The following is a 14,831-nucleotide window of genomic DNA, read 5'->3' as shown; positions in this document are numbered from 1 at the left end:
GGACATCAGTTGCTTCATTATTATGCGTTACCAGGTTTTCTTACTATCTATACAAGTTCAGTTAATAAAGCCCAGGACCATGAAGCACTTTTCAATCAGAGATGAAAAACGGTTTAAATTACAGGAATGTGCAAAGATCAAACTTATGGTAATTTAAAGTTAAAAGCGCTGAACAGGATAAATAGGGACATTACTTGATTATAATAGGCATCATATAAAACAAGATACGCTAGTCATAAGCATAAACGTATCAAATGAGTGAAAAATGTAAAGCAAAACATATTAATTCAAAAGGGAATTGATGTTATTAAAATTTAACTGTGGGATCTCCATATATATCTGTAAGTATCTCACAGATACAGGCAAAATATGTGCTATAATATACAAAATTGAATATATTTTACTTTGACTTCTGTGAAGAGTCTTTTAGAGGAGTCTTTAGAGTTTTTTTAGGTATAAGATCATATCAGCAGGCAGAGATTGTTTGACTTCCCCTTTTCCAATTTGGATGCCATTTATTTTTTTCTCATGCTTGATTGTTCTTTCTAGAACTTCTATTACTATGTTGAATATGAGTGGTGAAAGTGGGCTCTTTTTCTAGTTCTTAGCTACAAATAAAATAAAATAAAATGAAATAAAATATCTATGAATACATTTAACCAGGGAGGTGAACAATCTCTACAAGGAGAACTGCAAAACACTGATGAAAGAAATTATAAATGATACAAACAAATGAACAAATATCCCACACTCATGAACTAGAAGAGTCAATATTGTTAAACCAACCAGACTGCTCAAAGCAATCTACAAATTCAATGCAATCTCTATTAAACTACCAATGTCATTTTTTACAGAAACAGAAAAAAAATCCTAGTATTCATATGGAACCGAAAAGAGGCCAAATAACCAAAACAATCCTAAGTGAAAGGAATAAAGTCCAAGGCATCATATTACCTTACTTCAAATTATACTGCAAGGCTATAGTAACAAAACAGCATAGTACTAGTATAAAAGTAGACACATATATCTATGGAACAGAGTAGAGAACCCAAAAATAGAGCTACATACCTACAACCAGCTGATGTTTAACAAAGTTAACAAAAACATACACTAGGGAAAGAATACCCTATTCAATAAATGATGCTGGAAAAATTGGATAGCCATATGCAGACTAAAACTGGACCCCTTTCACCGTATACAAAAATTAAGATGGATTCAATACTTAACTGTAGGTTGAGCATGGTGGTTCATACCTGTAATCCCAGTGCTTTGGGAGGATGAAGTAGGAGGATCACTTGAGCCCAGGAGTTTGAGACAAGCCTAGGCAACAGAGTGAGACCCTATCTCAAAAAAAAAAAAATATATATATATATATATGTGCATATATATATATACACATATATATGTGTATATATATATGCGCATATATATATATACACATATGTGTATATATATATGTGTGTGTGTGTGTGTATATATATATGTGTGTGTGTGTGTATATATATATATATGTGTGTGTGTGTGTGTGTGTATATATATATATATATATATGTGTGTGTGTGTGTGTGTATATATATATATATAGTGTCATGTGCCTGTAGTCCTAGCTACTTGGGAAGCTTCTTAACAGAAGATCCCTTGAGCCCAGGAATTCAAGGATGCAGTGCACTATAATTGCACCACTGCACTCCAGCCTGGGCTACAGAGTAAGCCCCTTTCTCTGGGAAAATGACTTACCTATAACACCTGAAATTATAAAAATTATACAAGAAAACCTAGCAAAAACTCATCTAGATATAGCCTGGGAAAATAATTTGTTACTAAGATCCCAAAAGCAAATGCAACAAAAACAAAAGTAGATGTATGGGACTTAATTTAAGGAAAAGCTTCTGCACAGCAAATGAAATAATCAACAGAATGAAGAGACAACCTACAGAATGGGAGAAAATACTTGCAAAGTTTGCATATGACAAAGGACTAATATCCAGAGCTTGCAAGGAACTCAAACGACTCAAGAAGAGGAAACAACAAAACAAGAACCCAAATAACGCTACTAAAAAGTGGACAAAGCATTTTCCTAAATTAACTAATACAGGAACAGAAAACCAAATACATGTTCTCCCTTGTCAGTGGGAGCTAGATATTGAGTATATGTGGACACAAAGAAGGAAACAACAGACCCTGGGGCCTACTTGAGGGTGGAGGATGGGAGGAGTGTGAGGATTTAAAAACTGCCTATCAGATATTATACTGATTACCTCAGTGACAAAAGTATCTGTACACCAAACGCCTGTGAAACACAATCTACTCATGGAACAAGCCTGTACATGCACCTCTGGAACTTAACATAAAATTTGGAAAGAAAAAATAAAGTGATCAAAGGACATGAACAGGCACTTCTTAAAAGAAGACAAACAGCCAACAAACATACTAAAAAATACTCATCACCACTGATCATGAGAGAAATGCAAATTAAAACTACAATTAGTTGCTATCTTACACCCATAAGAATGGCTGCTACTCAAAAGTCAACAACAGATGTTGATTAGGATGCAGAGAAAAGGGAACACTTATATGCTGTTGATGGGAATGTAAATTAGTACAATCTCTATGGAAAACAGTACGGAAATTTCTCAAAGAACTAAAATTAGAACTGTCATTTGATCCAGTAATCCCACTACCAGGTATCTACCCAAAGGAAAAGAGATCATTATATCAAAAAGATACCTGCACTCTTGTGTTTATTACAGTACTGTTCATCCTGAACAACACAGACCCTGACACGCATGTGCACGCGCGCACACACACACACACACACACACACACACACACACACACTCATAAACATACATACATACCATGGAATACTACTCAGCCATCAATAATGAAATTATGTCTTTTCCAGCAAGATGAATGGAACTGGAAGCCATAGTCTAAGTAACACAACTCAGAAACAAAGTCAAAATACCACATGTTCTCACTTACAAATGGGAGCTAAATAATGTGTGTGCATTGATATCGAGAGTGGAATGATAGATATAGGGAACTTCAAGGGGTGAAAGGGCAGAAGGGTGATGAGGGATGAGAAATTACTCATTTAGTACAATGTACACTATTTTGGTAATTGTTATACCAAAAGGCTAGACTTCACCACTATGTAGTATATCTATATAATAAAACTGCACTTGTATTTCTAAATCTATAAAAATAAATATCAGAGAATGCGGTCTCAAACCTTGTGATAATAAACTTGAAAGCATGAAGGAAATGTTTTGGGGGCAAATTATAAGTCATTTGTGGTGCTAGCCAGGATAAAATCCCACCAAGGGGATTTCTCCCCTGATCATGACTAAAAGTTCTGGAGAACATTTTAAAAAGCAACTAAGGACTCTGAAAAGTAAGTGAAACAGATTGGGAGGGAAGCAAAAACTTGAACTATTGGTATAGTGGTAAGTTCCTGGTTTTGTCTTTCTTCAACCTTGGCTGTGACATATGGATAGCCCTAGTTGCCGAATTGTGCAGTGGTTGTCTGTGGCCACAACTTCATGGAGAAACCCCCAATTTCTTGCCAGAGGACCAGGAAAGGGAACCCTTGCAAGCTGGAAAGTGTGGGGGAATCTCTCTGTTTTTTCTACCTCTTGTCTTTTTTATCTTTCTGCCTCATAGCGGGAGTGGACCTGCATGACACTGTATTGTGGTCACAGAGGCAGTGCAAGCACCTAAAACTTTGAAAGAAAACCATCTCTGAACAGAGAAATTAGGAAAAGGAGACCCCATGGTCTGCGGAGCGACTGGCGCCAGTGGAGGGTGGTAATCTCCATTATTTCTTCTGGTCTTTCTGCCCCAATTGCACAGAAATGCAGATAGCAGAATGTCAAAGTCTGAGAGAGACTCACCTTTTTGGGCAGAGGAAATAAGAAGACAGACTTCTGTCCTGGTGGGTACATGGTTCTAAACATTGGCCAAATCTCATAAATGCCTACACCAAAAAAGAATGAAATTTGCTCGATATGAATTCAAAACTGGATAATTAGGAAATAATGTACAAGTATCAAGAAAATTCATTTAGGAAGATGAAAGTTTGCATAACCTAATTATCATTGAAGATATTAGAACATGAATAAAGGTCTACATATTTAAGAAACATATGGACCAGATTGTTATGCAACTAAGTTATCTACATATCAGGAAGAAATTAATCCCCATGTTACTATTTCAGACTATAAAGGAAGACAACCTAATGTTAATCACAAAACATGATGCAAGTATTATAAAGGCCAGTTGTGGTGACTCACACCTGTAATCCCAGCTCTTTGGGAGAGTGAGACGGGTGGATCATCTGAGGTCAGGAGTTTGAGACCATCCTGGCCAACATGGTAAAACCCCATCTCTACTAAAAGAAAAAAAAAGGAAAGAAAATTAGCTAGGCACTTGTAATCCCAGATACTTGGGAAGCTGAGGCAGGAAGGAAAATCACTTGAACCCAGGAGGCGGAGACTGCAGTGGGCCAAGATCTCGCCACTGCACTCCAGCCTGGGGAAAAAAAACTGTAGGCCAAAATCACGTGATTAAAAATATCAGGTAATCTAGCATTGTGTCCATTAATAAGATGCAGTGACTAAGTAGGCTTTATTCCAGGAATGGAAAGCTCATCCCGGTCAGTGTTAGGAAAACTGTCAATATAAGGCATTTTTCTAACTACTTAAAGAATAACGTCAAATAATGCCAAATTACCGTGCTCAAAATCCATTTTCTAAGCCTCAGAAGATATCCCTAATTAAACAGATTAACTCAAGGTTAATAGGAATAAGTGGGAATTTCAAAAATATAATAAAGGCTGCTAACGAAAAACAACAAACAAACCCAGTAACTGATATTCTCTTAAGTGGCAAAACAAATCATTCACTTAAAATCAAGAACTAGCCAAGGATAGCTTCTATCACTATTATTATTCAGCATTACTTTAGAGATTGTAATGGAGAAAAGAAAGGAAATGTAGTTTGTATACATAGTAGGAAAAAATATAATTTTATTATCATTGCTGATGATAAAATTATATGCCTAGAAGACCTGAGATAGGCTGATGAAACAAAGTACTAGAATTAACAAAGGCTTGATCCATGGGAAATAAACAAAAATTAGTCGATTTTATTCTCTAGTAACAAAATGATATAGAAGTGGAAATAAGGAAACACATTGCATTACAGTCGGTGTCTGCACTTTACCTGTATGCTGTGGGGAGCTCCTGTGGGGTACTAAGCCTGAGAGAAATATGATCAGGTTTGCATTTTGAAAGAAAGCTTTGGCAGCTCTGAGGAGAATAGTTTGGAGGGTTGCTACTGGAAGCTCAAAGGCCAATTATGAGGCTCCTGCAGTGATCCAGGCAGAGATGATGTGGTCTCAAGCCAGTGACAAGGAGGATGAAGAGAAGGGAAGGATCAGAAATATCAAATTGAGAAAATAGAGGATTCATGATTAACTGATTGGAAAGGAGGGAATATATGAGTCTTCAACTGGCAGGTGATTACATGGTTTGGAGCTGAGAATGAAGGATGCGTTCTGAAAGACATTTGCATGTCTTCAGCGAGTTTGTTTGATATGCCTAATACAGTTACTGGGCCAGTGTTTCTTCTCATAGGAAAGTGGCTCTCAAATGCCCGATGTGTGGAATGTTTTCCTTTTAGCCCTGCACATCAGCATACCTCTTCCTTTGTCTGTTCCATGTCTCAGAAGGCTGTGTCTATGGACTATATGGAGGCTCCTTTCCCCTCTGGCTTCTGATTGCCTTGATCTTTTTTTTGATTGCCTTGATCTTGACTGAACATTTAAGCCCCTGCCACGCTGTCTCTTCTTGCAGCGATAGGTACTCTGCACTTTGTGATAACTGCTTCCTCACCTTGTCCCTTTCAGCCTAGGGGTATGAACAGCTCCCTGCTGGTCCTCCACTTCACCTTATCCCTGCAAGCACCTTTCTAAATAGTCTTTTCATTAAATTCCTCCTAATTACTTCATTTGATGTGCTGTTTCCTGCTTGCTAAACTTGGTCAGTGAACTGACTGCATCAGAATCACCTCGGTGCCTATTAAAAATACAGATCTCTGGGCTTTGCCCCAGAGCTACCAAAGCAGAATTTGTAGAGGTGAAACCAAAGACTCTGCAATTATACAATAGCTCAGGTGATTCTGATCTGTAGAAAGGTTGGGGGGCTATTCCTGGTTTTCTTGGTGACTCTTTAGAGACCTCTTAATATCATGAGACAGATGGTTGAGGTTAAGGAGTGCTGCCATTTGCCATTATGTGACCTCCAGCATAATTATTTACCTGTCCAAACTTTGAGTTCCATAAATGTAAAGAGAGTTAATAGTTTCTATCTCATGTTGTTGTTCAGCAGCTTAAATGAGGTAATCCATGTAGAACAGCAGGATGCTAATAAGCTTCCAGTAAGTGTTATTTATTATCTATGGGTAGAATTCATTTAATCTTCACACTCAAATTTTGCCAGCTTTAGGAAAAATAAGACGTGGTGTATGTAATCAGTCTTGTGAAGGACACAGAGAAGTAAAACAATTAAAATATAATTAGATTATTTGGTATTTATAAACTTCTAATTTATGGACTTTCACTGATGTCAACAAAGCTGGGTGACATAACAGATGTACATCAGCTTTGTCCTCCATCTATGGGGTATGGTGAGCAGACTCATGTACAGTGTTACTTTGAACATAGAAGCAAATGAATTTCTGAACCTAACTTCATAGAGACAGATGCTTTCTTATGAGCTGCTTTAGGAGTCCAGAAGAGGTTGGGAAGAGCAGGGCAGGTTACAGTGTCATTTGTGAAATGTCAAAGACATTGCAAGCTTGTCTGTCCATTGGACAAGGAGGCAGGAGCAGTGTTTCAATCCCAGGGAATAGCATATGGGCATCCCTGGACTGTGAAAATGTGCAGTGACTGAGAATGGGTAGTTTGGTATGAGGAGAACACAATGTTATAATCACCTGATGCACTTTTGAGCCATTCTTTCTTTAAACTAATATTTATTGAGCATCTCTGGTGCACCTGGCACTGCTCAGGGTGCTGGGGACTCGGCCAAGTACAAAATAGTGTCTGCTTTGATGGTACTTGCATTCTATAGGGGTTTGCGTCGATGAACAAAGATGTAAATGTCTAATGTAAAATGGTGATAATTGCTGTGGAAGTCTTATAAAGCAAGGTAAGAGGAAAAGGCGTGTGAGGCGGGGGATAGGGGAATGATATATGGTCCCCAGAGAAGGCCTGGTTAACAAACTAACATTTAATCAGAGACCTGAAGGAAATACAGGAGGTAGCCAAGTAGCTATCTGGAGAAAAATCATTACAACAGAGGAAACACAAAGACTTTGAGGCAGAGCATGCTTGATGTGCTGTAGAAACAGTGAGGAGCCTACTTGGCTTTAGCAGAAAGGAGAGAAGAGGAGAGGCATAGGAGACAAGATCAGAGAACTGGGTGGGGCTGTAGCATATGCAAAGCCAGGGAGACTATTGTGAGCAGTTTTGCTTTTACTCTTAAGTGAGGGAGCAAGGCATCTTTGAGTTTCAACATGATTTGATTTAACATTTACAGATCACTCTGGCTGCTATGTTGAGGACAGACTGTCCGGGGACAAGCAGGAAGCAGGGATCGCACTTAGGAAGCTGTTAGAATTATCTACAGGAGAATGGTGGCCCAGCATGGCAGTGTAGGAGGTGGTCATATACTTGATACATTTTGAAGATACAGCAACATTTTTCAATGATGGATCGTGAGGAATAAGAAGCAGCTGACTCAAGGTTTTGGCCTGAGCAATTGGAAGATCAGTTTTAACTAGGAGATCTGCAGGAGGAGTAGGGTTGTTGTGTGATAATGGATATCAGGAACTCTCTCTGAGACATTTTTAGTTGGAGATGTTGAGCTGGTGGCTGAGTGAATGTCTGAAGTTCAAGGGAGAAGTCCAGGCTGCAGGTATATATTTGGCAGGCATTGGCATATGAATGGTATTTAAAGCCTGGAGACTGGGCGAGCTCTCTTAGGAAGAAGGAAGAGCAGAGCTGCAGGGACTGAATACTGCAGCATCCAATATTTAGAAATCAGGGAGATGAGAAGGAAACTGTAAGAAGTCAGAGAAGGAGCAACCAGGGTGGGAGGAGGGAAGGGAGGAAGGGAGGTGAGTCATGTTCTGGAAGCTAAAACAAGAAAGTGTTTTTAGAAGGATGGATGGTAGAATCAAATGTTCGTGCTTTGTTAGGTATGGTGACTGAGAATTGCCCATATGATTCAGCAATGTGGATTCATTGGCGACCATGAAGAGCTGTCTCAGTGAAGTAGTCAAGGGGAAAAAGCCTGAAAGGAGTGGTTCAGTAGAGAGTGGACCTAGTGGCCTTGCAGAATAAGAACAACACTTTCCAATTTTTTTACTGTAAAGGGGGTGGGAGTAGAAAAATTTGGTAGGAGCCGGAGGGGTACTTGGGGTTAACGGTGTATTTTTTAAACACTGGAGATATAAAAAGATACTTATATGCTGATGGAATGATCTCATCAAGCAGGAGAAATTGAGGATGTGTGGGAAGAGAGTGAACATTTGCTGGACAGTTTGACTTAAAGGAGCATCCACAGTTATAACAGAAAAGGCAAAGTAAGTGGGTTCAGGGACAAGACAGGTGAGTGGTAGAGATGGTGGTGGGAGGTTAGGAAGCCTTTTAGGATTGTTTCTAGGACATAATGAGTTTACATTCAGCAATGGGGATGGCGAATAGATTCTACAGAAGAAAGCATGAGTGACTGGAGTAGGGGCAGGTACTGGAGACCCCTGGAACACTAAAGTCCCCTTGGCTTACTGGCTCTGAAATGCAAGGGAGACCAGTCTACAGGGTTGTGGATTATTTTATGACCTCTTGCACTTGAGTAGCTGTAGGTTCTGAGTAGAGACAGCTGAGTTTATGGAAGATGGGGTTTTGTCAGGTGTAGATGTCTACAAAATGAAAAAGACATGCATGAGAGAGGAAAGTATTTTGTGTAAGAAGTTTAGCTGTGTTCCCAAAGCCCTGGGGTCAACTCTGATTGCATATGTGATTTACAGAGATAAGCATGATAGCAGTGAAAAGGGTGAGCACTACACACTGTTATGATAGATTATGGGAGCTGATTCATGACTGCTTCCATTTCAGCCACTCTGACATTTGTGCTTTCTTTCTTTTTTTTTTTTTTTTTCTTGAGATGAAGTCTCACTCTATCACCTAGGCTGGAGTGCAATGGCACAATCTAGACTCACGAAACCTCTGCCTCCCAGGTTCAAGCAATTCTCCTGCCTCAGCCTCCCGAGTAGCTGGGATTACAGGCATGCACCACCACGTCCATCTAATTTTTGTGTGTGTGTTTTTAATAAAGATGGGATTTCACCATATTGGCCAGGCTAGTCTTGAACTCCTGACCTTGTGATCTGCCCTCCTTGGCCTCCCAGAGTGCTGGGATTACAAGCGTGAGCTGCAGCGCACTTTCAATTTCATGGGCTATTCCAAGTCTGAACATATCAGTAGACTTGTATTCTTTTGTCCACAAGCAAAGAACAACTTCCATTTCTGCAGGAGATTGAGGGAGTGCCCCCCCTACCTCCTTGTCCCCACAGCCTTCAATAAACCATGTATCGAGTCAGCAGTCTCTGAAAGGTCTGTGACTCCCAGAGCTAATTTTCAAACTTCTGTGCATGACAGTGCACACAAGTTGTGCCACCCCTTTGGTTCAACTGGGCCAACTATTTTCAGATACAAAATATATTTTATGAGTCAGATATACATCTAAAAAGTACATTTTGTAAAACCCAATAAAATTGCATTTTCAGCTAGAGAAATATCAAATATTAGAATGACCTCCAAGGAACAAAACAGCCTGGAACATTGTGTATTTTATTAAGTAGAGAGATCTAAACAAAATCCATTGTGTGTATATGTATAAAATGTCTTTACACCAAAATAATCTGTCTTGCAGTTTCATTTTGGGATAACCTTCTCATGGCTGTTTGTTTATGCCCCAAGGAGCAACAAGATGTCTTGTTTTTTGTTTTTATAATTTGTGTAAATAAGAAAAAAGAAGTTAAAAACCGGTTCCATTAAGCCGTGTTGGGTTTGTTCAGCTGCATCCTATGCTTGATGATACATTCGTTTCTCAATGTAACAAATCTGCAAAGGCATGCTGACAGGGTTTACAATTAAACTGGATATTAACTTCTTTAATCTGGAATTGTTGCAAATAGATTAAAACTTCACAGTAACTTTATGGAAAAAGTGCCTCTTTCCTTGTGAAATAATTCTTTTCTGTTTTTCTTTGAAAACTCCATTAAAGCTCATGTTTGCTGACAGCATGTGATTATTTAGTATTGAATATTGCATTGGTCTTTCTGTGTGGGCACTCATTCTTAATTCAGTTTGGTACATGAGTTTCTGTGGCTGTAAACCTGGCATCAGTATGCTTAGATCTCCCAGAATACTGCCAAAAACACCTTTTTCCCCTGCCCACAGAGCCATTCAGAGTGGCCACTACAACTTGAGCTAAAATCAAGTTGGATGATGTTCTTGGATCCTTCTGCTAATCCTATCTCTTGCACTCATTTGCTTTCTCTCTTTTTACCGTGTGTGTGTGTCTCAATCAGTAGTTTACTAAGCTGTCACCACCGTGCTGGACACTATAAGCAAATGCAAAGTTATGGGAAGATACAAGTCTCACCCCCAAGAGCTCACAGTTTTGGGAATGCTGGACAAATTTTGATATGCTGATTACCATATAGGATAGAGACCTTGTTAGTTAGCCAGTACTTCCTTGGCACACTGAATTTTCTGTTGACAAATATATATACTTACTGACTGTAAGATTCCCTGTTGAGTAATCCAATGTGAGTTTGAAAACCTAGGCAAAAATATCTCTCCACACAATGAAGGTGGAAAGCTTCTCTTTTGCATTTGCTCTATAGCTTCTGAGTCTGGTTGAATGCCAACAAAATGAGGTGGCTGCAGGGATGTGACATTTAATTACCTGGGAAGAAAGAAGCTTAATAAATTCTTGGCCTTATCACTTAGCATTATTATTACCATTAAGGAAAATAAGGACCTGGATAGAGATTGTCAGCACAGCCAAACAGTCCTGGAAGAAGTCCGAGTGTGTGTATTAAGCATAGAAAGCACTGAAGGTCACGCATCAGTCACTTCAGCCATACACGTGCATATCTGGTAGTATAACACTATCTGCAATGGCATTGTCAAATATGCAGGTGGCTGGAGGATAAATATGGAAGTAGTGTGAAAGGTAAAAGCGAGAATGGAAGAATAAATGACAGTGAGCACTTATCTCTCAATAAGAGAAATGATTTCAAATGTACCCTCCTTCAGGCCTGCTCTGACAGGTCTCTAATACAAAATCCTACACAGCCAGCATCTGAGAGTGAGAGCCTCTGTGCTCAGCCACCTCTGCTAGCAAAGGGATGAAGGAAATAGACATGGCAGCCAGTGTTAAAGGAGCTTAGCTTAAAGGGAGGATCAAGGGAAATGTGACAGACAGTGAGTGCTGGGTAGAGATAACAGCTGCATGATGGATGTTTAGAAATGTGCGAAGAATTGGTCAATGCAACAAATAGAATGGAGAGAGGGAAAAACACTACAGTTTTTAGATCAGCATGCACAAGGATGCTAGTTTAGACTAAAGAAGAAACAGACAGGCATTCTCACAGGCATGGACTAGATGGTATGAAGGAAGATAAATTTTTATGTATGCATTTAATATATATTTTAATTATAATCGGCACAGAGTCCAACAAATCTTTAGTGCCTGAGCAAATAAGATTGACAAGACTGATGGCAAATCTGTGCTACATAATAGGTTTACCCTTGTCCTAATTATTTTTTATGGGTCACTACCCAGAATCCATATAAAAAAGAATGGCTTTAACCTTTCTCTCAGGCTGATTGGAGTTTTACTATCTATCTTTTTACTCTTCTCCTTTTTAAATGAATGAAAAAAAGTTTGTATAAGAAACGTTAAATTGAGCCACTCTGACCTTTGATCTTTGGATAAAACAAAAATGTAAGCGATTGTCTTTAGACATCTTATTGATGAGTCTCCCTGAAGAGAAACATAAGCCACCTGATTTTCTGATTACTTTTCCTGGGGATCAAGTTCTTTATCTCACCATTCTGCCATTGAGAGCCTGTATCTTCTCCAATGTGTTATGTTCTCAGAAACAATTAATTCATGTACATTCCTTGGGTGAAGTGTATCAGCATCTAGATTCCACTGAGCATTTATGTTGTAAACTTATCTTTTTTTACCTGCTTTATTCTCATCCTAATAATGCGGAGAAAACTCAACTTCAGATAGAGTGATGTTTTTCCCCTTGACAGAAGTAATGGCTATGTTTTGGAGCATCTCACACCCGTGCAGTATGATCTTTTACCATGCCTGGCAGTTCAGACCTTCCCAGTGTTAGAATGTTCCAGTAGGCTTCTAAATGAGTTAAATTGACTGTATTTTCTGAAAAGTCAGGAATTTGAAGATGGAAAGATATTGTTATATGTATTTTTTTCTTCTTTACTAAAAGCAGGTACTCCAGCATACAATTGTGTTATGAGATAATTAAATCACCATATTCTAATGATGTATTTTAGAGAATAAACCAAGCAAGTTGTAATAAGAATGAACTCACCCTCTGCTTCCTCAGTTCCCCTCCCAGCTCTGTGATGCCTTCCCTCTAGCATCGTCTAGTGTGGGACCACAAAAAGTTCTTTCATATTTCAGACAATTATCTGAAATTATCAGTAATCATAGAAGAGGCAATGATAACTTATGGAAGCACCAACGTAATTATTACATTTTTTCATTGCTCTGAGCTTTAAGGCACTCTTACAGCTTGATCACAATGTTGCTATGGCTTTATTACTCAACTTATCTAGAATACACAGACTAGATATTAGGTCATTTTATTTAGTTGTGACCAGTAAAAGCAAGTCCTAATTTTAAAAGTATAGTGCTTTAGACAATTTGTGGTTCTATCTTTTTTTTAATGCAGCGTGTTCTTGAAGGCCATACCACAAAGCAGGTTAGGCAGAGCTATTTATAAGGGCTAGCTACGTGGTCATGTATAAGCATCCCCCAACTCTCAAAGATACAATCCTCCAATATTGTATGTCACTTGCAAGCAAAGGTACAACCATTTAACCTCAATATGTCATTAAAAAGAGTAAAACTGTACGCCAGACACTTTAGAATGACATAGATATATTATATACATATATACATTCATTAGAAAAATAGCCCCAGATGACTAATTTTCTATTGGAGAGAAAAAAAGGTAAGAATATCAGCCAGACCTGCGTTGAAATTCTGGTATAACTTGGGCTCACTCTTAAGCTTTTGCTATTTAGGGTCTTCCTTGTTAGCAATCACTATAATTTAACATGTCCAGTGCCTGACAAAATGCCTGGAATATAGAAGGAGCCCAGTAAATGGTAGTTCATATTATATGTTCAGTGTAGCTGGAAGAGATCCCCCCAGGTGGGAGGGCAGAAATTTAACTTAGGCATTTGTAGAGAATTGCAGACCTCCCAAAGCTTCAGAGGAGTATTGAACACTGAAGGTGCAATTGAGGAGAAAGCAGGCAAGTGCTACCCCTCAGTTGGGTTTCTTTCGCTCCCACAAGGCTTGCTTGTGAGTATAAATCAGGCTGGCCCTCAGTCCCCAATAACTGTTGACTTTTTTTCCCTCCTGTTGGTGACAGTTACCTGCATTTCCATGACTCCTGCCTCTTAAATCTAGCTGTATCATGCAAAGCTACCATCTTAAGCCTTTGGTTTCCACATTCTCTTTTAAGAGTTCATGCTTTTCTTCTTCTCACAATTATTTATTGAACACATGCTGTGTAGCCTTCCCTGGTTCCTGACCTGGGGTTATTGAGATGAAGAAGACACAGCTGTGCATTCCAGGGGCATGCATCTCAGTTTGGAAGTCTTAGAAAGACCTGGTGGTACTTAACCATTCTTGAAATGAACTTCCTACGGTTTCTTCAGGAGGTCAAAGGTGCTCAGCATGACAGTGGTGCAGTAGGGTGTGAAAAGCTTATTCTGAGGTGTGTATTTTGTAGTCAGGGCTGAGTAGGGCGACTGAGGCTCGTATGTTGCTAAGTAATTTTCCTTTACTCCCAGCTTAACACAATAAACATGTATTGATAACGTAGAAAGTATTAAGCAGGCACGTGCTAAATGCTTGAAATACAGAACTGAATAACATTCTTGGTCATTTTATAACCTTTTGGGCATTGGGTATAGGCAAATATAGGAAGAAGAAATGAGATAAAAGAAGTTACTGTCCAATTTATCAAAATACAAATATTGGTCCCATAACTAACAGAATGTAGATTTTAATGTGAAGGGATATTGGCTTTGTTACTTCCCACCACAGGTTCTTACTTTGCAGATAATGCCTTTTCTGCCTTACCTATCAAAAAAGCCCTCTCTTGGATTATCTGTTTGTCATCCTTCCACTAGTTAAGTAACATGGGACCTGAATCCTATAGGAAAAACCCATTCTATGTATTTTGGTGGAGTCAACTGCCCCCCACCTATAGTGGCAGGCATATGACTTATACCTGGTTTTTCAAAGGAGGGCCACAGTGATTAGTTCTGAGGTAGACATAAAACACAGGATGGGCAAATTAGAAATATTTATAGTAATTTTTGCTGAAACTATTGAAAGATAACTGCCCCTTTTTCCTGGGGTTGCTAAGTCAGTAAAGAGTGAGTCTGAGCCTGCTGTTGGACATCTTATTTGCCTGTTG

At 38.9% G+C, this 14,831-nt stretch overlaps 1 protein-coding gene across 4 annotated transcripts in view; it reads left to right on the top strand.

The window, feature by feature from the left end:
• Positions 1–14,831, top strand: part of SAMD12 (sterile alpha motif domain containing 12) — a 418,645-nt gene that overhangs the window by 80,147 nt on the left and 323,667 nt on the right. The gene's annotated exons all lie outside the window — the stretch shown is intronic.

The sequence above is a fragment of the Sapajus apella genome, unplaced genomic scaffold (assembly GCF_009761245.1).
Source record: "Sapajus apella isolate SASKATOON/1434 unplaced genomic scaffold, GSC_monkey_1.0 scaffold3, whole genome shotgun sequence".
NCBI classification, from domain to species: Eukaryota; Metazoa; Chordata; class Mammalia; order Primates; family Cebidae; genus Sapajus; species Sapajus apella.
Note: the sequence above shows the minus strand (reverse complement) of the source record. Positions and strands in the feature narration are given on the sequence as shown.